The sequence below is a fragment of the Ranitomeya imitator genome, chromosome 1 (genome assembly GCF_032444005.1).
Source record: "Ranitomeya imitator isolate aRanImi1 chromosome 1, aRanImi1.pri, whole genome shotgun sequence".
NCBI lineage: Eukaryota > Metazoa > Chordata > Amphibia > Anura > Dendrobatidae > Ranitomeya > Ranitomeya imitator.
In genome coordinates, this window is record NC_091282.1 from 654,348,927 (window position 1) to 654,370,964 (window position 22,038).

At 48.5% G+C, this 22,038-nt stretch overlaps 1 protein-coding gene across 1 annotated transcript in view; it reads left to right on the top strand.

The window, feature by feature from the left end:
* The first annotated feature begins 10,760 nt into the window (after nucleotides 1-10,760).
* Nucleotides 10,761-22,038, top strand: part of TMOD4 (tropomodulin 4) — a 46,412-nt gene continuing 35,134 nt past the window's right edge. The window contains exon 1 of the mRNA XM_069728746.1: nucleotides 10,761-10,797. The gene's annotated coding sequence lies outside the window, so the exon portion shown is untranslated. The remainder of the gene's footprint in view (nucleotides 10,798-22,038) is intronic.

Consider the following 22,038-nt stretch of genomic DNA (forward strand, 5'->3'; position numbering starts at 1 on the left):
GCCGGTCCCAAAGAGGCCTTGGACACATATTTCGATGGATTTCATTTCTGACCTTCCCGTTTCTCAAAAGATGTCAGTCATTTGGGTGGTCTGTGATCGCTTTTCTAAAATGGTCCATCTGGTGCCCTTGGCTAAATTGCCTTCCTCCTCTGATTTGGTACCTTTGTTCTTTCAGCATGTGGTTCGGTTGCATGGCATTCCTGAGAATATTGTTTCTGACAGAGGTTCCCAGTTTGTTTCAAGGTTTTGGCGAGCCTTTTGTGGTAGGATGGGCATTGACCTATCCTTTTCCTCGGCTTTCCATCCTCAGACTAATGGCCAGACCGAACGAACCAATCAGACCTTGGAAACATATCTGAGATGTTTTGTTTCTGCAGACCAGGATGATTGGGTGTCCTTTTTGCCGTTGGCTGAGTTCACCCTTAATAATCGGGCCAGCTCGGCTACCTTGGTTTCTCCATTTTTTTGCAATTCTGGGTTCCATCCTCGTTTCTCTTCAGGACAGGTTGAGTCTTCGGACTGTCCTGGTGTGGATTCTGTGGTGGATAGGTTGCAGCAGATCTGGACTCAGGTAGTGGACAATTTGATCTCGTCCCAGGAGAAAGCTCAACTTTTCGCTAATCGCAGACGCCGTGTGGGTCCCCGACTTCGTGTTGGGGATCTGGTTTGGTTATCTTCTCGTCATATTCCTATGAAGGTTTCCTCTCCTAAATTTAAACCTCGTTTTATTGGTCCGTATAGGATTTCTGAGGTTCTCAATCCTGTGTCTTTTCGTTTGACCCTCCCAGACTCCTTTTCCATACATAATGTATTCCATAGGTCGTTGTTGCGGAGATACGTGGCACCTATGGTTCCATCTGTTGAGCCTCCTGCCCCGGTTTTGGTGGAGGGAGAATTGGAGTATATTGTGGAGAAGATTTTGGATTCTCGTGTTTCTAGACGGAAACTCCAGTATCTGGTTAAATGGAAGGGTTATGCTCAGGAAGATAATTCCTGGGTTTTTGCCTCTGATGTTCATGCTTCCGATCTTGTTCGTGCCTTTCATGCGGCTCATCCTGGTCGGCCTGGGGGCTCTGGTGAGGGTTCGGTGACCCCTCCTCAAGGGGGGGGTACTGTTGTGAATTCTGTGGCTGAATTCACTCCTGTGGTCACAAGTGGTACTGCAGCTTCTGAGCTTCCTCCCTCAGGTGTTCTGGTGAGCTCGTTAACTGCTTCATTACTTAACTCCGCCTGATGCTGCTATCCTTGCTCCTTGTCAATGTTTCAGTGTTGGATCTGAGCTTCTCCTGATTGTTCCTGTGACCTGCTGCTCTGTATAGCTAAGTGCTTTTTGCTTTTTTGTTGCTTTTTTTCTGTCCAGCTTGTCTTTTGTTTTGCTGGAAGCTCTGAGACGCAAAGGGTGTACCGCCGTGCCGTTAGTTCGGCACAGTGGGTTTTTTTTTTGCCCCTTTTGCGTGGTTTTGCTTTAGGGTTTTTTGTAGACTGCAAAGTTCGCTTTACTGTCCTCGCTCTGTCCTAGAATATCGGGCCCCACTTTGCTGAATCTATTTCATCCCTACGTTTTGTCTTTTCATCTTACTCACAGTCATTATATGTGGGGGGCTGCCTTTTCCTTTGGGGAATTTCTCTGGGGCAAGTCAGGCCTATTTTTCTATCTTCAGGCTAGCTAGTTTCTTAGGCTGTGCCGAGTTGCCTAGGTAGTTGTTAGGCGCAATCCACAGCCGCTTTTAGTTGTGTTTAGGATAGGATCAGGTGTGCAGTCTACAGAGTTTCCACGTCTCAGAGCTCGTTCTTGTATTTTTGGGTATTTGTCAGATCACTGTGTGCGCTCTGATCGCTAAGCACACTGTGTTTCTGGATTGCCTTCATAACACCTGTCATTAGCAATCATAACAGACGTCCTCTTCTTGTCTTCACGCCGCAGCTCTGGCGCAGGCGTACTTTGTCTGCCCTGTTGCGGAGGCAACAAAGCAAAAGGTGGCTACTTTGAAGAACCTAGAATATAAGACATATTTTCAGTTGTTTCACACTTTTTTGTTAAGTATATAATTCCACATGTGTTAATTCATAGTTTTGATGCCTTCAGCGTGAATGTACAATTTTCATAGTCATGAAAATACAGAAAAATCTTTAAAGGTGTGTCCAGACTACTGGTCTGTACTATATGTCATCCATATCTTGACAACTCGTTGGTGAAAGCTTCATCTGAGAAGGAGTTGAGGAATCATCTTCAGATAACTTCTTATGTCCCATTGGTTTCTCATCAATTAAGCCATGTCCAGAAAGGCCGTACTGGGGGCCCACGGCACGTAAAGGGAGGCCGCCATGACGGGGTTACGTGGGACCTGGGGAGCTGGAGCAGTTAGAAGGGATACGGTGGTAAGGGGTTAACTGGGAACTTGAGGGGTGGCTTTAGGGGCATTTTTTGAAAATAAGGGGTGGAACTAGGGGACTGTGGGGAGGGGGCACATAAAAAGGGGCACGCTCCTCACGCAGGCATCCATTTTAGGTGCCTGCGTGACAAGTGAGGAATCTCTGTCACACTTACCAGAATGGACGTTGAAGCGATCCTCCAGCGTCTCCGGACGGCAGCCAGCTCCCAGGGGACAGATTGGCTGAATGCATCCGTTAACAGCCTTCTCCAGGGGACATCGGGAGCACCATCGCAGGCACCGCAGGACGGGCGCCGGCCGCGGAGGACTAGGCCTCCGGCGCGCCTAAGCCCGGACATCATCCCCAGGGCCCGGTGCCGAAATAGGAGCCCCTCTGCGGACCCTCCGGTAAGCAGCGCTGTTCCCTCCACCTCACAGCGCGGCGCCGGGAGGAATCCTCCAGTGCGGCGGGGCCTACAACGGGGGGTGGATCCTTCCTCCCCTCCTTCAGTGTCCGGGCGACGTGGGGCGGCAGGAGCAGGAGCCGGTACGGCGGCCGCCAGCATGCCCGCTGGCGCCGCTCAGCGTGGGAGGCAGCGACAGCCGAGGAGACGGGGGTCAGGTGCGGTGGCCCCTCAGCGCCGAGGATTATGCGGGCGGCAGTCGGCTGGCCCTGGCATCAGCGTGCGGCCTTCTGCAGTGCACAGCTCTGGAGTCTTCAACGCAGCAGCGCCCTCTGCTGGTGGTGGCCTGGATATTGCAAGTTCTGCGCCCTCTGCTGGTGATGGCCGGGATTTTCCTGGATCTGCGCCCTCTGCTGGTGATGGCCGGAACTTTCCTGGATCTGCGTCCTCTGCTGGTGGTGGCGGAAATTTTCCGGATTCCGGCAGGCGACATTCCGTCGCTTCGGTACGCAGTGCCGGGGACGTATCCGTGGCAAGGAGCCGCACATCTTCCATCGGGCGGCAGGATGCTGGCTCGGCCTTTTCCCTTTCCGCAGCACCAGGGCAGTCGACGGCATCACCGAGTCGCCAGGACACGGATACGGCCGCCAGGAGTTCGGCGGGCAACATCGCGGATCAAGCCGGTCGGGATGCAGGACACCTTCGGCTGGGAGCTGGATCTTCGGCTGCTGGGCTCACAGCACCCAGGCAGCTAGGTGAGAACATTTTCCCTATCTTTAATTTGCCAGGTATAGTTTCCCCTGAAGCTAGGAATAGTGACATTACTTCGGGAGTTGCTAGCGGGGGTATGGGTTTAATCCTTAGAGGTTTAGGGGAGCTAGCGGGCTTGTGGGGGTCCGGTCTTAGCAGGGGGTCTTTGCCGTCAGCTGCTTGGTTGGGAAATACGGGGTCGTTTGAGGGGTCTAGACAGTTGTCTGAAGTTACGGGTACATCCAGCAGTGCGGGTCCTGCGGCAGACACGGGGAGCTCATCAAGGGAGAAGGACGGAACAGCACCAGGGCCTGGGTCAGGAATTGATGCACCAGGTGAGGGAGCTTTGCAGGATAAGGAAAAGGAGGATGTACCGCAACTAGACGATGCGGCTAGGGGGGAGGTCTATGTCTGCTTCGAGGGCCCGTTAGGGGCACATTTAAAACAAGAGGTTAGGGAAAAAATCTGGAAAGGGGAGTACATAGAAATATTTTCTCTTTTACCCCTAGAGAGATTTAATTTGGATAGACCTAGAAGGGAGGACTCTAAAAAAGAAGATGAGGAGAAACGGAGATATAGGCTGATTCCCAGATCATTTTCAAATTGGCTGCAAGCTTTCGCTATTATGGCTAGCGTAATCGGGGAGAAGGCCCCGGAAAATTGCTCGGCATTATTTTGTTACTTAGATGCCATAGGGGAGGCTTACAGGACCTATGGGGGACAGGGTTGGTTACGCTATGACGAACAGTTTCGTCAGCGTAAGGCTTTTAGGCCAAGTATCAGGTGGGATCACAAGGACATAGCGTTGTGGATGAGAGTTATGGTCCCGTCCCGTTTAGGTCAGACTAGCCAGCCTTTTCACGGGGGCGCCGGGAGTTCAGGGCAGTCAGGACACTCGGCGGCTTTGCAGAAGGGACTGTGTTTCGCCTTCAATGATGGCATATGCAGATTCGGGAGCAAGTGTAAATATAGGCACGAGTGTTCAACCTGCGGGGGGGTGCATAGCGCTTCAAAATGTTTCAGGGGTAACAGGCAAAAAGTTGGAGATTCAGCTGACAAAAGGGGTGACTCCGGTGCAGTGGGTCGTGATGGAGGCCTTTCTAAGTAGATACCCTGATAGGTCAGCTGCAGTTTTATTGCGCGACGGTTTTAAGGAGGGTTTCAAAATCCCTTATGTTGAGCAGGATGTTAGTTTAAAAAGAAAAAATTTGAAATCGGCGTTACAATTCCCGGAGGTCGTGTCGGAGAAGTTGAATAAGGAAGTTGCTCTGGGAAGAATGGCAGGCCCGTTTGTCGCCCCTCCGATTGCAAATCTGAGGGTGTCACCTCTTGGCGTGGTCCCTAAGAAAGAACCTAATAAATTTAGGTTAATCCATCACCTGTCATTTCCGAAGGGATCTTCGGTTAATGATGGTATTGATCCCGAGTTGAGTTCGGTGTCGTACTTATCATTCGATTCAGCGATGGAGTGGGTTAGAGCATGTGGAAAGGGGGCTAAGCTGGCTAAGACCGACATCGAAGCGGCCTTTCGTTTGTTGCCAGTTCATCCTGACAGTTTGCATTTATTGGGTTGTTTTTGGGATGGCGGCTTCTTTGTTGATCGTTGTCTTCCCATGGGTTGCTCGATTTCATGTGCTTACTTTGAGGCCTTCAGCACGTTCCTAGAATGGGTGGTGAAAGATGTGTCTGGGATACGCTCATGTTCGCACTATCTGGATGACTTTCTGTTTATAGGGCCAGCGGAATCAGCAGATTGTTCGATTTTGTTGCATACAATGGAGAGTGTGACAAAAAACTTCGGGGTGCCTTTGGCGGAGGATAAAACAGTTGGTCCGGTGACAGTGTTGAGCTTCCTAGGCATTGAAATCGACACGGTAGCAATGGAATGTAGGCTACCTGCAGACAAGGTTACCGCGTTGCGCCAAGATGTGGTTAATACGATTGGTTTGAAGAAGATAAATTTGCGCAGTTTGCAATCGTTGTTAGGGAAACTGAACTTTGCATGTAGGATCATGCCGATGGGTCGAGCGCTCTGCCGCCGCCTATCCTTGGCAACAGTAGGGGTAAAGTCCCCTTTGCATTTCATCAGGATAAAGAAAGAGTTTCGGGACGATTTGAAGATGTGGGCGGATTTTCTGGACGAGTACAATGGCAGATCTCTGTGGATTCAGCCGGTGGCAGATGCTACCTCCTTGGGCATTTTGGTGCATGTCGTTGAAATGAGTGGCTTTGGTCTTTTCTTTCATGGTAGCTGGTCAGCAGCGGCTTGCCGGAAGAATGGAAGGAGGAGGGGTTAACAAACAACCGGCTACTGTTGCATTTGTTCCCCAGGGTAGTTGCGTTGGCCCTGTGGGGTGACAAATTGAGGAATTTGAAGATTTCTTTTCATTGTGAGCATGTTGGAACGGTGACGGCGGTAAACTCGTTGTCAGCGGCTACGCCTGCAGTAGTGAAGGTCTTGCAGCACTTGGTTTTCCTGGGTCTTAAGTTTAACTTATGGATTGTATCTGAAGTTAGCTTGTCAGCGCCTGATCCAATAGTTGTTGCTCTTTCTCAATTTCAGTGGCAGCTTTTCCGGGATTTGGCACCACAGGCGGAGAGCGCGGGCCGGGATTGTCCAGTGGAGTTGTGGAACCTGCCGCGAGGGCCGTAACAGAGTTATTTACCAAATCGCTCGCGGATTCATCTTGGTCTCATTATAATCAGGCTTGGAGCTTGTGGGAATCCTGGATGTCAAGTATGGACCAGGATATGGAGGAGGAGTATGGTTTGTTGTTGTTCTTAGGTCATCATTGGGAGGCAGGTTGGTTTGTGACACGTTTGAATAAGTTTCTGGCGGGGCTAGCCTTCAACCTTAAATGGAGGGGGGGTAAGGATATAACGAAATCCTTCTTGGTTCGGCAAGTTGTTCGGGGTTGGAAGAAAGGCTGGAAGGCTTCGGACGGTCGCCGACCCGTATCTTATGAGGTGCTCTCAGCCATTGAGCGGAAGTTGCAAGAGGTGTGTTTTTCCGAATGGGAAGTGGTTCTGTTCCGTGCAGCCTTTTCTTTGGCCTTCTTTGGGGCATTTCGGTTAGGTGAGTTGGTTAGCCCGTCCGTTAGTAAAAAAGGTATTTTGTTAAGAGAAAACGTGGATGTCGAAGGGAATAAGGTGGTAGTGTTTATTAAGGCTTCCAAAACGGACGTGTATGGGAAAGGGTGCAAAGTGGTGTTGTTCAATGTTGAAGGATCCCCGGTGTGCCCGGTGGCATCCGTGAAGAAGTACATGGCAAAGGGCGGGGTGTTAGACGAGCCATTCTTGGTGCACGAAAATGGGTCTTTCTTGTCCCGTTTTCAGTTTATTTCTGTTTTTAGGAAATGTTTGGCGGCAGCGGGCTTACCTGCAACACAATATAGTGGTCACTCCTTCAGGATCGGGGCAGCGACTGAGGCCGCTAGGTGGGGCCTTGGTGAGGATGTGGTTCGGAGAATTGGGAGGTGGGAATCTTCAAGATTCCAGTCGTATGTTCGCCCAAACCTATTGTGAGTTAGAAGCTGTGTTAAGTTAATTGTTTGTTGCCTTTCTTTCTGTGTTGCAGGGCCTGATCCGATGCTCGTCTGGATCATGGGGCATTCGTATGTTGTATGGGCTGCGTTGCGTGCTGCGGTTCGTCCGGACGGTCGTCAGTTGGGTCTTTCTCGAGAGACAGTGACTTTACGATGGATCGGTAAAAGGGGGATGGTGTGGAAGGAATGGTTACCTGAATTTCATCGTTTTCTTAGACTGGATAGAGTGCCGGAGATCGTGGTGATACATTTAGGGGGGAATGATTTGGCTAAACGGTCTTGTAGGGAGCTGATTAAGGATATCAAATTCGATATCCTGAGGTTCTGGGTCATGTTTCCAAAAGTGTTGTTGGTGTGGTCCGACATCATTCCCCGTAAAAGATGGAGAGGTGCTAGATCACACGAGGGGGTGAACAGGGCCCGGATTAAAATAAACAGGGCCATATCTCGGTTTATGGTGAGGAATGGCGCGTTGGCCGTGAGACATGTGGACTTGGAATCGGGTCAAGGAGCTTACTGGAGAGCTGATGGCGTGCACCTGAACGCGGTGGGTAATGATATGTGGTGTTTGGCTATCCGTAGTGGCATTGAATTAAGCTTGAAGGTGTGGAGGGACATGAATGGCTAAGGTGTCAGGCCATTCGTGTTCGTGGCGGGGGTGGAGGTCCTCGAAGTCGGTGGAAATGGTAAATCGTGGTTCAATGGGGTGGGGATCTTGAGAGGTCCTGGACACCCCATGAGAGAATTTAACAAGGCGCGGTACGGTTATTCCGCGTGAGGTGGATTTATGGACCCCTGGCATGGGGGTGGGTTCGGTGGACCAGGATTGGTTGTTATCTATCCCTGAGCTGGTGCTTTACGGCTGGGGGTAAGACTCATCCTGGGCTGAACATTGTGGAGTTTTTGGGATACTGAGTTTTTTATAACTTTGGGGCTTCGAGGACCGCCCCTCCTATTCTGGGTTGTCATAAAAGTTCTGTTATCTTTTATTTAATAAAATGGCTGCTGTGGCCAATTAAATCCAACATATGTCTCCGTCTGCTGTTTTGAGTACGTTAGAAGTTTATTCTTTAGATTGTTAAGAGATCTGTTTAAGGGGGTTGGGGTAATTTTTTCCAGGTCACGGAACTCACGTATACCCTATGTCAAGAAAGGCCGTACTGGGGGCCCACGGCACGTAAAGGGAGGCCGCCATGACGGGGTTACGTGGGACCTGGGGAGCTGGAGCAGTTAGAAGGGATACGGTGGTAAGGGGTTAACTGGGAACTTGAGGGGTGGCTTTAGGGGCATTTTTTGAAAATAAGGGGTGGAACTAGGGGACTGTGGGGAGGGGGCACATAAAAAGGGGCACGCTCCTCACGCAGGCATCCATTTTAGGTGCCTGCGTGACAAGTGAGGAATCTCCCGCCCACCCTCCCTTTTTTGGTTAGGGTAATGGGGGGGGGTGAAGTCGGCATATGTGGGCTTTTGGAGTATTGTTTTAAGAGGCGTCTAAATGTATTTATTTTGTTATGTGAATGCTGTCAGGGTATTGTCACGGCAGTTGGCGGGGGTGGAGGTCCTCGAAGTCGGTGGAAATGGTAAATCGTGGTTCAATGGGGTGGGGATCTTGAGAGGTCCTGGACACCCCATGAGAGAATTTAACAAGGCGCGGTACGGTTATTCCGCGTGAGGTGGATTTATGGACCCCTGGCATGGGGGTGGGTTCGGTGGACCAGGATTGGTTGTTATCTATCCCTGAGCTGGTGCTTTACGGCTGGGGGTAAGACTCCTCCTGGGCTGAACATTGTGGAGTTTTTGGGATACTGAGTTTTTTATAACTTTGGGGCTTCGAGGACCGCCCCTCCTATTCTGGGTTGTCATAAAAGTTCTGTTATCTTTTATTTAATAAAATGGCCAATTAAATCCAACATATGTCTCCGTCTGCTGTTTTGAGTACGTTAGAAGTTTATTCTTTAGATTGTTAAGAGATCTGTTTAAGGGGGTTGGGGTAATTTTTTCCAGGTCATGGAACTCACGTATACCCTATGTCATAGCTCTCGCCCTCAAAGAAGCTAAAGTTTCTGGGGTTTATTATCAATTTGCATGACCTATCAATCAGGCTATGCGAAGAAAGAATTCTCAAGCTAAAACATTGTAAAGCACATCTGATCCACAGCTCTCAAGTCACTGTTTATTTATATATTTATTATGCTTTGCTTACATAGCACTATCATATTCCGCAGCGCTGTACATACATTATCACCACTGTCACTATTAGGGCTCACAATCTAGATTCCCTATCAGTAAGTCTTTGGAATGTGGGAGGAAACCGGAGAACCCGGAGGAAACCCACGCAAACACAGAGAGAACATACAAACTCCTTGCAGATGTTGTCCTGGGTGGGATTTGAACTCGGGACCCCAGCGCTGCAAGGCTGCAGTGCTAACCACTGGTCTCACCATGAGATAAGCATTGAATGTTTTAGGAACCTTAACCTCCACCATAGATGCAGTTCCCTAAACACCAGTTACTAATTCCAATCTGTGAAAATTGGCTATTTGCCCACTTTGATGTCCGTTCTGATACCCAGGACCCATTTGGGCTGGAATGATCTGAATTTGAAATGGAGGGCCCTGATATATCTGTCTGCACTGTGAGATCAGTGGCCCAAAGTCATTTAACCCTTTCAATAACGCCTTTCGGGGCCCATTTTTGTGCCAGGTTTTTAACTTTTGTAGCTGCTTGCTTATTCACACCAGGGCCCCTCGCTGCATTGCATTTTATTGTTGTAATTTTTTATTTTTGTCATTAAGCCTGTAAAAAGCAAAAAAAAAAAGAAATTGCCAAATAAGAAACCAATTTCAACATCGTTAAGCCTTCAGCAAAAGCGTGCCAGAGCAAGCAGTTGGCTCCTGTTCCCTACCCTAAAATAAGATTATTGCTTTACAAACCCCATTATGTAGGACGTCCAGGAAAGTGTAAAGCTGAAATGTCCATTCCCTGGGGTCCGCAGGCAGCACAGACCTCCCTCCCTTATTGACTTAATGACTTATTACTGCATTGACATACGTGGTTTTGAGACTCCCTTTATTGTGTGGGATAGGGGAGTGGTCGATTACTTGTGGTTAATTAGTTAAATTAATTAGGTATTACCCCATTATGTGCTTCCTACGGACTCCGGGAAACAGAAATTTCAGGTGAGCAAATCTTACACTTTTTCCAAATTTATTTTCATTTTAATTTATTAAAACTTTATACAGTTTTCTTTTCGGAAAAAAATTAAATTACAAACTTTTTGATCAATTTTATTTATTTTATTGTCATTTATTTTCATTTTAATTTATTATGTCTCAATTTTTTTCATTTATTTTTTTTTTACTCTAGGATAACTTATGTTATCAAATTATTTTATTGTAAATGATGCATTTTTTTTAACCAAATGCACCATGATATAAAAAATTTAATTTTTCTAAAATCTTATTATGGAGCTCTTCTTCACTACAATTCAGACTCAGACTTGCAAAGCTTCAGAGTCGGTCAAAATGCCTAAGAATATTTTTTTAGCTGGTCATTGGGTGTGCAGGGTGTTGTTATCAGTAAGCGCCCACTAGGTGTCTGCAGGGGCACATGAAAATTTGGACGCCAGCTGTAGCCTAATGACAGCAGGGTCACACCCCTTCCAAAACTATCCCCTTATGAGGCTTCCTCAGACCCCCCTGACACAGCAGGCAGGAGAGTGACAAGGTAAGTGTGCTCATTTTAGGATCCCAAATTTAGTTTTTTTGCTTCTTATTTTTCCTGTTTTTGTCTTTCCCCTGAGAATCACGTTTTTATATTTTACAAGTTTATAATTTGTCGTTTTTTTTAAATTTATTTATTTTCTTTTAATTATTTTTATATGATTAAGAAAATCTCTTCAATTCTACGTTGCTCAAAGTTTTTTTTTAATTTTTTTGCATTTTATTTTTGGTTTGAGATCTATGAATATGGTGAAATTTTAGTGGGGAGTGTGATGCCAAAAATATGGCATTTTTAGGGGCCCGTGACCCCTCTGTGCCACCTTTGACTGATATTCCTGGACCAGAGCTCGCATTTTACCTCCTGAATCCATTACTTATTTTTGTATTTTTTTAATTTCTTTTTTTTCTCCCAATATATTTATTTTGAGACTTGTACTTCTACAAATGCACCTTAATGGTGTAAATCTCGGTGTATGTCACCGTCCCTACAGTAAAAATCCCTACGTAGCAAGCGCTGGGCTCTCAATGCAGCTGCTGGATTGTCTTACAGGGCCTTGCTCTGGGGATTATTTTTAACAAGGGCCCCCCTCGGGGGATTGGACTCAGACAGGTGGTAATATATACTGCCAGTGTGGGGAGAGATCCCCCTCCATTTATCACTACCGTCTTTAGTTGGCTGTAGCAACCAATCAGAGCTCTGCTTTTAGTTTTAAAATGACCCGGGTAAAATGAAAGCTGCTCTGTGATTGGTTGCTAAACTATGGACAGTGTTTGTCACAGTAAAACCTTGCCTTTACCCATTGCAACCAATCAGAGCCTAGCTTACAATTCTTAAACTGCTCTGCCAAAATGAAACCTGCTGTGTGATTGGTACATTCATCTGTGGCTTTGTCGCAGTGTTGAATCTGCTCCGATACATTATGATGAACTGAGGGAGAGATTTGTGTCGCCGATGTGTTTGGCGTTAGTGGATTTCTGCCACTTTAACGGGTTGTTATCTGAGGGGGCGGCAGATGTTGACCATGACACTCAATGGGTTAATAGTCGGGGGGGTGACCTCTTTGGACGCAGCGGTGCAGATGGAAAGTGATAATCTCCAGCTCTGGGCAGCATGTCCCGGGTAATTCACCCAGCGGCCATATCCTCAGACCTGACTGATAGATGGCGGCATCCCCGTCACTTCTGTAAAGCTCCTCCAACGGTATCCTACATGATGGGATTAGATACACGGCTCAGCCAACGGTATCCCTCATGATGGGATTAGATGCATGGCTCAGCCAACGGTATCCCACATGATAGGATTAGATACATGGCTCAGCAGACAGTATCACACAGGATAGGATTAGATACACAGCTCAGCAGTCAGTATCACACAGGATAGGATTAGATACACGGCTCAGCAGACAGTATCACACAGGATAGGATTAGATACACAGCTCAGCAGACAGTATCACACAGTATAGAATTAGATACAGTGGCTCAGCAGTCAGTATCACACAGGATAGGATTAGATACACAGCTCAGCAGACAGTATCACATAGGATAGGATTAGATACACGGCTCAACAGAGAGTATCACACAGGACAAGATTAGATACACAGTTCAGCGGACAGTATCACACTGGATAGGATTAGATACACGGCTCAGCAGTCAGTATCACACAGGATAGGATTAGATACACGGCTCAGCAGTCAGTATCACACAGGACAAGATTAGATACACAGTTCAGCGGACAGTATCACACAGGATAGGATTAAATACGTGGTACATAATATTTAATTGGAGTGATAGTTGACCCACAGCTGGGTGTTATGAATAAGCCTGGTCGGGGGGCACTTGCAGGGTCTCGGCAGCCCTCTTGTGGTGGGGGTTGGGGGTAATATGACTGACAGGTGCTGCTGTGGCTGTCGCTCCTTTGCTCCGTTCAGTTCTTTCCGTCCTGCACATTGTGTGTCTACAAAGCTTCACAACCCCCCTGTGAGGTGAAACTGGAGGCAAACCCTAAAATATCCCACTAACCCTCTGTGATGGTAAAAGCTGATGCCTCCCTGTGGGGCCACAAAGTGTGGGGCCTCGGATTTCCTTAGATTAGTGGAGAGGATATAATAGATGATGGTGTGGCTTATTACAGTTCTGTAGTTGGGGAGTCCCGCTGCCATGTCACATCCGCATGGTGCCAAAACCCAACTATGTCCAGCAGAGCATTGTCCTATCACACTGTCCCTCATGGTTAGCCTTCTCATAGGGTCTTGTGCCATCACAGAGGGGTATGGAGAACAAAAGGATAGAGCAGTATAAACTGACATCCAATCCAGAGATAAGTTGTTGCCACATGAGTCTCCTTTGTTCAGCTGAAAACTATTTTATGTGTTTCGGCTCCGTTGCACTTGCCCGTTTTTTTAGTCAAATACATGTACTTAAAGAACTGAGGTACCCCTGTGCAGTACCGCTTCTCCTGTCCTGTATACTGGGTGTAATCCTCAGTATCTGTATTATTCTGTATATATACACTGCACAGTACCACTTCTACTGTCCTGGATACTGGGTGTAATTCTCAGTATCTGTATTATTCTGTATATATACACTGCACAGTACCACTTCTCCTGTCCTGTATACTGGGTGTAATTCTCAGTATCTGTATTATTCTATATACACACTGCACAGTACCACTTCTCCTGCCCTGTATACTGGGTGTAATTCTCAGTATCTGTATTATTCTGTATATATACACTGCACAGTACCACTTCTCCTGTCCTGTATACTGGGTGTAATTCTCAGTATCTGTATTATTCTGTATATATACACTGCACAGTACCACTTCTCCTGTCCTGTATACTGGGTGTAATTCTCAGTATCTGTATTATTCTGTATATATACACTGCACAGTACTTCTCCTGCCCTGTGTACTGGGTGTAATTCTCAGTATCTGTATTATTCTGTATATATACTCTGCACAGTACCACTTCTCCTGTCCTGTATACTAGGTGTAATTCTCAGTATCTGTATTATTCTGTATATACACTGCACAGTACCACTTCTCCTGTCCTGTATACTGGGTGTAATTCTCAGTATCTGTATTATTCTGTATATATACACTGCACAGTACCACTTCTCCTGTCCTGTATACTGGGTGTAATTCTCAGTATCTGTATTATTCTGTATATATACACTGCACAGTACCACTTCTCCTGTCCTGTATACTGGGTGTAATTCTCAGTATCTGTATTATTCTGTACATATACACTGCACAGTACCACTTCTCCTGTCCTGTATACTGGGTGTAATTCTCAGTATCTGTATTATTCTGTATATATACACTGCACAGTACTACTTCTCCTGTCCTGTATACTGGGTGTAATTCTCAGTATCTGTATTATTCTGTATATATACACTGCACAGTACCACTTCTCCTGTCCTGTATACTGGGTGCAATTCTCAGTATCTGTATTATTCTGTATATATACACTGCACAGTACCACTTCTCCTGTCCTGTATACTGCGTGTAATTCTCAGTACCTGTATTATTCTGTATATATACACTGCACAGTACCACTTCTCCTGTCCTGTATACTGGGTGTAATTCTCAGTACCTGTATTATTCTGTATATATACACTGCACAGTATCACTTCTCCTGTCCTGTATACTGGGTGTAATTCTCAGTATCTGTATTATTCTGTATATATACACTGCACAGTACCACTTCTCCTGTCCTGTATACTGGGTGCAATTCTCAGTATCTGTATTATTCTGTATATATACACTGCACAGTACCACTTCTCCTGTCCTGTATACTGGGTGTAATCCTCAGTATCTGTATTATTCTGTATATATACACTGCACAGTACCACTTCTACTGTCCTGGATACTGGGTGTAATTCTCAGTATCTGTATTATTCTGTATATATACACTGCACAGTACCACTTCTCCTGTCCTGTATACTGGGTGTAATTCTCAGTATCTGTATTATTCTATATACACACTGCACAGTACCACTTCTCCTGTCCTGTATACTGGGTGTAATTCTCAGTATCTGTATTATTCTGTATATATACACACTGCACAGTACCACTTCTCCTGTCCTGTATACTGGGTGTAATTCTCAGTATCTGTATTATTCTGTATATACACTGCACAGTACCACTTCTCCTGTCCTGTATACTGGGTGTAATTCTCAGTATCTGTATTATTCTGTACATATACACTGCACAGTACCACTTCTCCTGTCCTGTATACTGGGTGTAATTATCAGTATCTGTATTATTCTGTATATATACACTGCACAGTACCACTTCTCCTGTTCTGTATACTGGGTGTAATTCTCAGTATCTGTATTATTCTGTATATATACACTGCACAGTACCAATTCTCCTGTCCTGTATACTGGGTGCAATTCTCAGTATCTGTATTATTCTGTATATATATGTCACGATATGGTATGAAATATCACATAAGTTTAGTTGCTCGTCAGCTCATGAGGTGGGCTAAACCCCCCCTTCACTAGCTGACTCTACTTGTTTCTCTCTGGGCTACGGACTGTATGCTAGAAGGGGGTTTTATTGCCCTGGGGTCGTAAATTCCAGGCTCAGAGGAAAGTCCCTCACCCCTCCCACCTTCACTAGTCAGAACTGGTAAAGTGGCTCCAAAATTCATGAAAGATCCTTTGTTTGGTTTTGGTACGATATTATGCACCATGTTTACGGTAAGAACACGAAAATATATATTCGTATTCCCACTCGGTGTAGGTACCCATCCCTTGAAACTCGGGCTTCTAACTCCATTTGGTAAAGAAGTAGGGATTTCTCTGTAAATATGTATCCCAGTTAGGACATATTTGATCTCATTAGAATGCTCACGTTAATCTGAGATGAATGATGAGCTTTTTAGGACGCTGACATGTTTTGTAGTGAAGTTATAGAAACTAGAGAGAATAGTTTAAAGTTTAGGCAGAATGTAGAGAGAGGAGGGTCTGGATAAGCCAGCCTTTCTGTGATGTCACAGCCTTAATGTTTTAAGTGTCTGGCAGGCTCTGAGGAGTCACTTGCTGCTGGATTTCTTGTTTTGTCCTGGAAGAGCTCTGCTCACGTCCCAATGAGCTGGGACGTATGGGAAAAACTCCACTAGCCTGGTTGCCTGTCATGCTTTGAACATGTAAGTGTTGTTTTTTTTTTTTCTCTTTTATTCCCTTTATGTTATAATTACCCATGTACATATTTGCAATTGTCTCATTTGTAACTTCTTTATAAAATATTTTTGATAAAGCACTGCCTAATTAATTTCAATGGGATATAATATTATATATTAGTCCGTTCTCCTGTTCTAAACCGTACCCTAAGTCTCTTGAAGGGAAAATACGCTACTATTACTGTTGTGTTGGTTTAGCTTCGGACCCGTTTAATCGAAGCTGGTGGCGGCGATACCGTGTGCAGGCTTTTGGGTTATGTTGTAGCGGATGCGGCGTTAATAATTATTGTTCTTGCCTGAGTGGGAGTAGTTATCGCGTTGCTGCAGCGTGCCCAATAGCCAGTACATAGCAGGCAGCCTTTCTGGCGACTAATTACCCAGGGTGCAGTACCTAATCTGACCTGAGAGTAAGGGGGCGCCAGAGAGCTGCAAGTGTTAAGTGGAACTGTAAGCGGGATATACATAAATCCCTGCAGTTTGTGGTATATAGAAAGCAGTGGGATACCTGGAATAAGCCCCTGCTGTAAACTAAGAGGTCAATAGCCTTGTGTGTGGTTTTTTCATCACATTGTTAGCAGTGGAGGGATAACTAAGATAAGCCCCCCTGCACATGTGATAGCCGTCTGTTGGCCTAAAGTCACCCCAACCCGTGACGCAGGGGTGACGGTCACGGTGTGAATCCTGACCAATTGGTGACAGCGGTCAGGGGAATCGTGACAATTGGTGGCAAGGCGGTGGGATATCTTAGAGCATTAATGATTTGGTTTGAGTAATCATTCCTCTCACTAAAAACTTGCAGAAAGTTCTTGCGAGGACTCTGCGCAAATGAGTTCGTTCTCCAAACTTAGTGCTTTTTAGTTGTGAGACAATTGTGTACTGGTAATTATCCCCTCCCTTTCTCTTCGTTTTTCTATCCTATCTTTTATTTGGCAACCATGGTTGTGCTGGGAGAAACCTTCTATGAGCAGCAGACCAGAGACACCCTTGTCGCCTTATGCAAGTCACAGCACATTGACTCTGCAAGCAAAAACAAAGCCCAACTGGTCGCAGATCTGGTGCAATGGGAAGCCGCACGAGACCAATCTCAGAGCTCAGAGGCCGCAGAAGCCAGCACAAGCGAACATGGTGCTGCAGCAGAGGTCCAACCACTGAATATGGGCCCTACTGGCAACCAGGGGGCGCAGACCTCCTCCTGCAGCTGGCTCTGCATCAAGGCTCCGCAGATGACCTAGAGAGACGTCTGCAGCTGATCCAGCAATACCAGGAGCGAGAGGCCCAGGCCCAGCGAGCCGAGCGCCAAGCCCAGCGAGAACATGAACTGGAGATGCTCCGGCAGGGGGGGGGATGCCCTCCACCGCCCAGAGACGTGAGCCCAGCAGCGCTCAGATACCTAAGCCCCGACCCGATCACTTCCCTGTTATGGAGAAGGACGGAGACTTGGACACTTTTCTGCGGGCCTTTGAGAAAGCCTGCAGACAGTACCGGCTGCCTACAGATGAATGGGCCCGATACCTGACACCAGGGCTCAGAGGTAAAGCTCTGGAGGCGTTTGCTGCCCTCCCTCAAGAATAAGATGGTGACTATGAGGCCATCAAGCAGGCTTTGATAGCCAAGTACCAGCTTACTCCCGAGGTGTACCGTAGAAAGTTCCGGACCCTCCAACGTGGCCCACACGACAGTTACAGTGATGTGGTGCATGGACTGGGGACCCACTTTGACCAGTGGACCCAAGGACTGTCAGTGACCACCTTTGCACAGCTGCGAGACCTGATGATCAAAGACCAGTTCTTTCATCTTTGCCCAGCTGAGGTGCGACAGTTCGTGATGGACAGACAACCCAAAGATGTGACGAAAGCAGCGCAGATTGCCGATGCCTATAGAGGCCAACCGTAGATCGGAAGTGCGGAAGCCAGTCACCACCAGCTGGAGAGGGGGTAAGCCTGCAACCAACGCCAGTACCCAGCCAGCACACCAGATGTCCTGTCCCCGTGGCCAACAGCACCAGACCTACCACCGAACCTCGCAAGTGTTACCACTGCAATCAGACTGGTCATATCAGTACCTACTGCCCAGCCAAGCAGAAGAACACCCAAGCCAAGGCCCCAGGGCCTAATGCAGCAGTTCTTTTGGTGGGTGGTGTGGTTGGGAGGGTGTGTGACAACGTACAGCCCGTCACTGTGGGAGGCCATGTTGCTACAGGCCTCAAGGACACCGGGGCTGAACGAACCCTCATCCGACCCGAACTGGCGGCCCCTGAAGAAATCATTCCGGGGAAAACCCTAACTGTCACTGGGATTGGGGGCATCAGCTGTCCCTTACCGATGGCCCGGGTTTTTATTGATTGGGGTGCTGGGAGCGGGGTGAAGGAAGTGGGGCTGTCTGATAATTTGCCCACTGATGTTTTGTTGGGGACTGATTTGGGGAGGATGTTTGCATACTACGTTCCTGACACCCCTCCCCAATCTACTAATGCGGGTAAAGTTAACCCTGATGATGATGATGATGATGGGAAATCGCATGTGTTACCTGACCATGCTTTATCTTGTAATGATGCATCTATTAACCATTTTTTCCCTAGGATTAATGGTGAAAATGTTGTACCTGTGCCAGCTGAACCTGATAATGATTCTTCTGTGAAGGTTAATGTGTCCATAGGTACAGGCGTGCCCAGCCACGTCGCTCTGCGGAGTGAGACGGCTGAGGAACCCCTAACAGGGGCAAGTGTCGGTGCTACAGGAAATGGGGAGATGCATGGGAACCGTGAGGAAGGTGACGCCATGAAAGTGACCAGTGCCACCGAGGAAGGTAACTGGCCCATAAGTAGCACTGCCCCTGGAGTGTTGGGGGTGGAGGGGGAGGTAGAGCCCATAGCAGCGCCGGCTGATGGGTCTGTAGAAACCCCCGGGGAGACAGCCTACGTAGCTGCTGTCACCCGCAGTCAGAGTGCCCGGAACGCAGATAACTGTCAGCCTTCCGGACCCTCCTCAGTCACTACTGTGACTGAACCAGAGGTGGACCCAGAGCAGGTCCAAGAGGGTTCCCGTGGGGAAGGGACCCTGACGTCGCTTCTGGCTTCCCCTAGCCAGGAGTTTCAGGCCGCTCTGCACACAGATGCGAGCCTAGAGAGTTTGAGACAACTTGCCGGGACGCACTTCTCCGAGGCTGATAAGGAGAAGGTGTTATGGGAACGAGGAAGATTGTACCGGGAGACAGTACCCAGAGAATCACAAAAGGAGTGGTTGAGGGAAAGACAGCTGGTCGTCCCGCAGCAATTCCGGGGTGAGTTGTTGCGGATTGCCCATGAGATCCCGCTAGCTGGACACTTGGGGATCAGCAAAACTAAGGCCCGGCTGTCTCAACACTTCTATTGGCCTAAGATGGGGACAGATGTGTCAAACTACTGCCGCTCCTGTGTCACCTGTCAAAGAGTGGGGAAGGCGGGGCCTGCTCTTAAGGCTCCCTTGATCCCTTTGCCAGTGATAGAGGAGCCTTTCCAGAGGATCGCGGTGGACATTGTGGGCCCGCTGGCCGTCCCCAGCAGCTCTGGAAAGCAATACATCCTTACTGTGGTAGACTATGCTACCCGGTACCCAGAGGCAGTAGCTCTGTCGTCAACTAGGGCAGATAAGGTGGCGGATGCCCTGTTGGCCATCTTTTCACGTGTAGGATTTCCCAGGGAAATGCTTACTGATCAAGGGACCCAATTTATGTCTCGCCTAATGGAGGCTCTCTGTAAGAAAATGCAGGTGAAGCACCTGGTATCGAGTGCGTATCACCCACAGACCAATGGCTTGTGTGAACGCTTCAATGGTACCCTCAAACAGATGCTACGCATGCTGGTTGAGACTCAAGGGCGCGACTGGGAGCGGTACCTCCCACACCTGCTGTTCGCTTACCGAGAGGTTCCGCAGGCCTCGACGGGGTTCTCCCCCTTCGAGCTCCTGTACGGCAGGCGAGTCCGGGGACCCCTTGGGTTGGTAAGAGAATCCTGGGAAGAGGAGCCGAACCCTTCTGAAGTGTCCATAGTGGAGTATGTCATGCGCTTCCGTGACAAGATGCAGACCTTGACGCAGTTGGTGCATGACAACATGACGCAGGCTCAGGCTGATCAGAAGCACTGGTACGACCAGAACGCCCGGGAGCGGACCTACCACGTGGGTCAAAAGGTGTGGGTGCTGGTCCCGGTACCAACGGATAAGCTTCAGGCCGCTTGGGAGGACCCGTACGTCGTCCACCAACAGCTCAACCCGGTCACGTACGTGGTCACGCTTGACCACGCTCGGGGTAGGCGAAAGGCCTTTCACGTCAACATGATGAAGGCTCATCACGAACGTGAACCTTTCGTCCTACCGGTCTGCAGCTTACCCGAAGACGGGGAGGAAGACACCCTCCTGGACTTGCTGGCCCAAGCCAAGGCCAATGGGTCCATCGAGGATGTGGAGGTAAGCGCCTCGTTAACTGAACCCCAGTGGATGCAGTTGCAAACCACACTGGAACCCTTCCGGGCCGTATTCTCCAACCAACCTGGGAGGACTGAGTTAGCAGTCCACGAGGTGGACACCGGGAATCACGCCCCACTACGGCGAACACCCTATCGAATCTCTGACCAGGTGCAGCAGACTATGCGCCAAGAGATCGATGAGATGTTACAGCTGGGGGTGATTCGACGGTCAAAGAGCGCGTGGGCATCACCTGTAGTTCTCGTGCCAAAGAAGGACCGGACCACCCGGTTCTGTGTGGACTACAGGGGGCTCAACGCCATCACAGCCTCGGATGCGCACCCAATGCCGCGCATGGAGGAGCTGCTTGAGAAGTTAGCTGGCGCAGATTACCTAACAATAATGGATCTGAGTCGAGGATACTGGCAGATTCCCCTGAGCCCCGAGGCGCAGGAAAAGTCCGCCTTTATCACACCCTTTGGACTGTACGAGTCCACGGTCATGCCGTTCGGCATGAAGAATGCCCCTGCCACTTTCCAGCGGATGGTCAACCTCCTGCTTCAGGGACTGGAGACGTACGCCGTGGCGTACTTGGATGACATTGTCATCTTCAGTCCCTCCTGGAAGGAACACCTGCAGCATCTCGAGGAGGTGCTCAGGCAAATTCACCAAGCAGGACTGACTATCAAGCCGGGAAAGTGTCAGATGGGCATGAGGGAGGTTCACTACCTGGGGCACCGGGTAGGCGGGAACACCCTGAAGCCAGAGCCTGACAAAGTGGGAGTGATCGTGAACTGGCCCACTCCCGTGACCAAGAAACAGGTGATGTCCTTCTTGGGCACTGCAGGGTACTATAGGCGCTTCGTAAAGCACTATAGTAGCCTGGCAAAACCTTTGACGGACCTCACCAGGAAGAAGCTACCTCACATTGTCAACTGGACAGATGGCTGTGAGGGGGCCTTCCAGGCGTTGAAAACTGCACTGTGCAACGCCCCTGTGTTGAAAGCAGTCGACAGCAGTCGACCGTTCTTGGTGCAGACCGACGCCAGCGAGTTTGGCCTTGGTGCTGTACTCAGCCAGGTTGACTCGGAGGACCAAGAGCACCCCGTGTTATACCTGAGCCGGAAACTTTTGCCGAGGGAAGTGGCCTACTCCACCATCGAGAAGGAGTGCCTGGCCATAGTCTGGGCCCTGCAGCGCTTGCAGCCCTACTTGTACGGTCACACCTTCACTGTGGTGACCGACCACAACCCTCTGCGCTGGCTAAATGCCATGTGTGGAACCAACGGCAGGTTGCTACGCTGGAGCCTTGCCCTTCAGCAGTTTGACTTCACCATTGAACATAAAACGGGCAAAGAGCATGGGAATGCAGATGGACTCTCCCGCCAGGGTGAACCTACTGAGGTGCCCATGGAGTCATACCGTGGGGTACTGCCTCCCTAGCGCACACCAAAAGGGGGAGGTGTCACGATATGGTATGAAATATCACATAAGTTTAGTTGCTCGTCAGCTCATGAGGTGGGCTAAACCCCCCCTTCACTAGCTGACTCTACTTGTTTCTCTCTGGGCTACGGACTGTATGCTAGAAGGGGTTTTTATTGCCCTGGGGTCGTAAATTCCAGG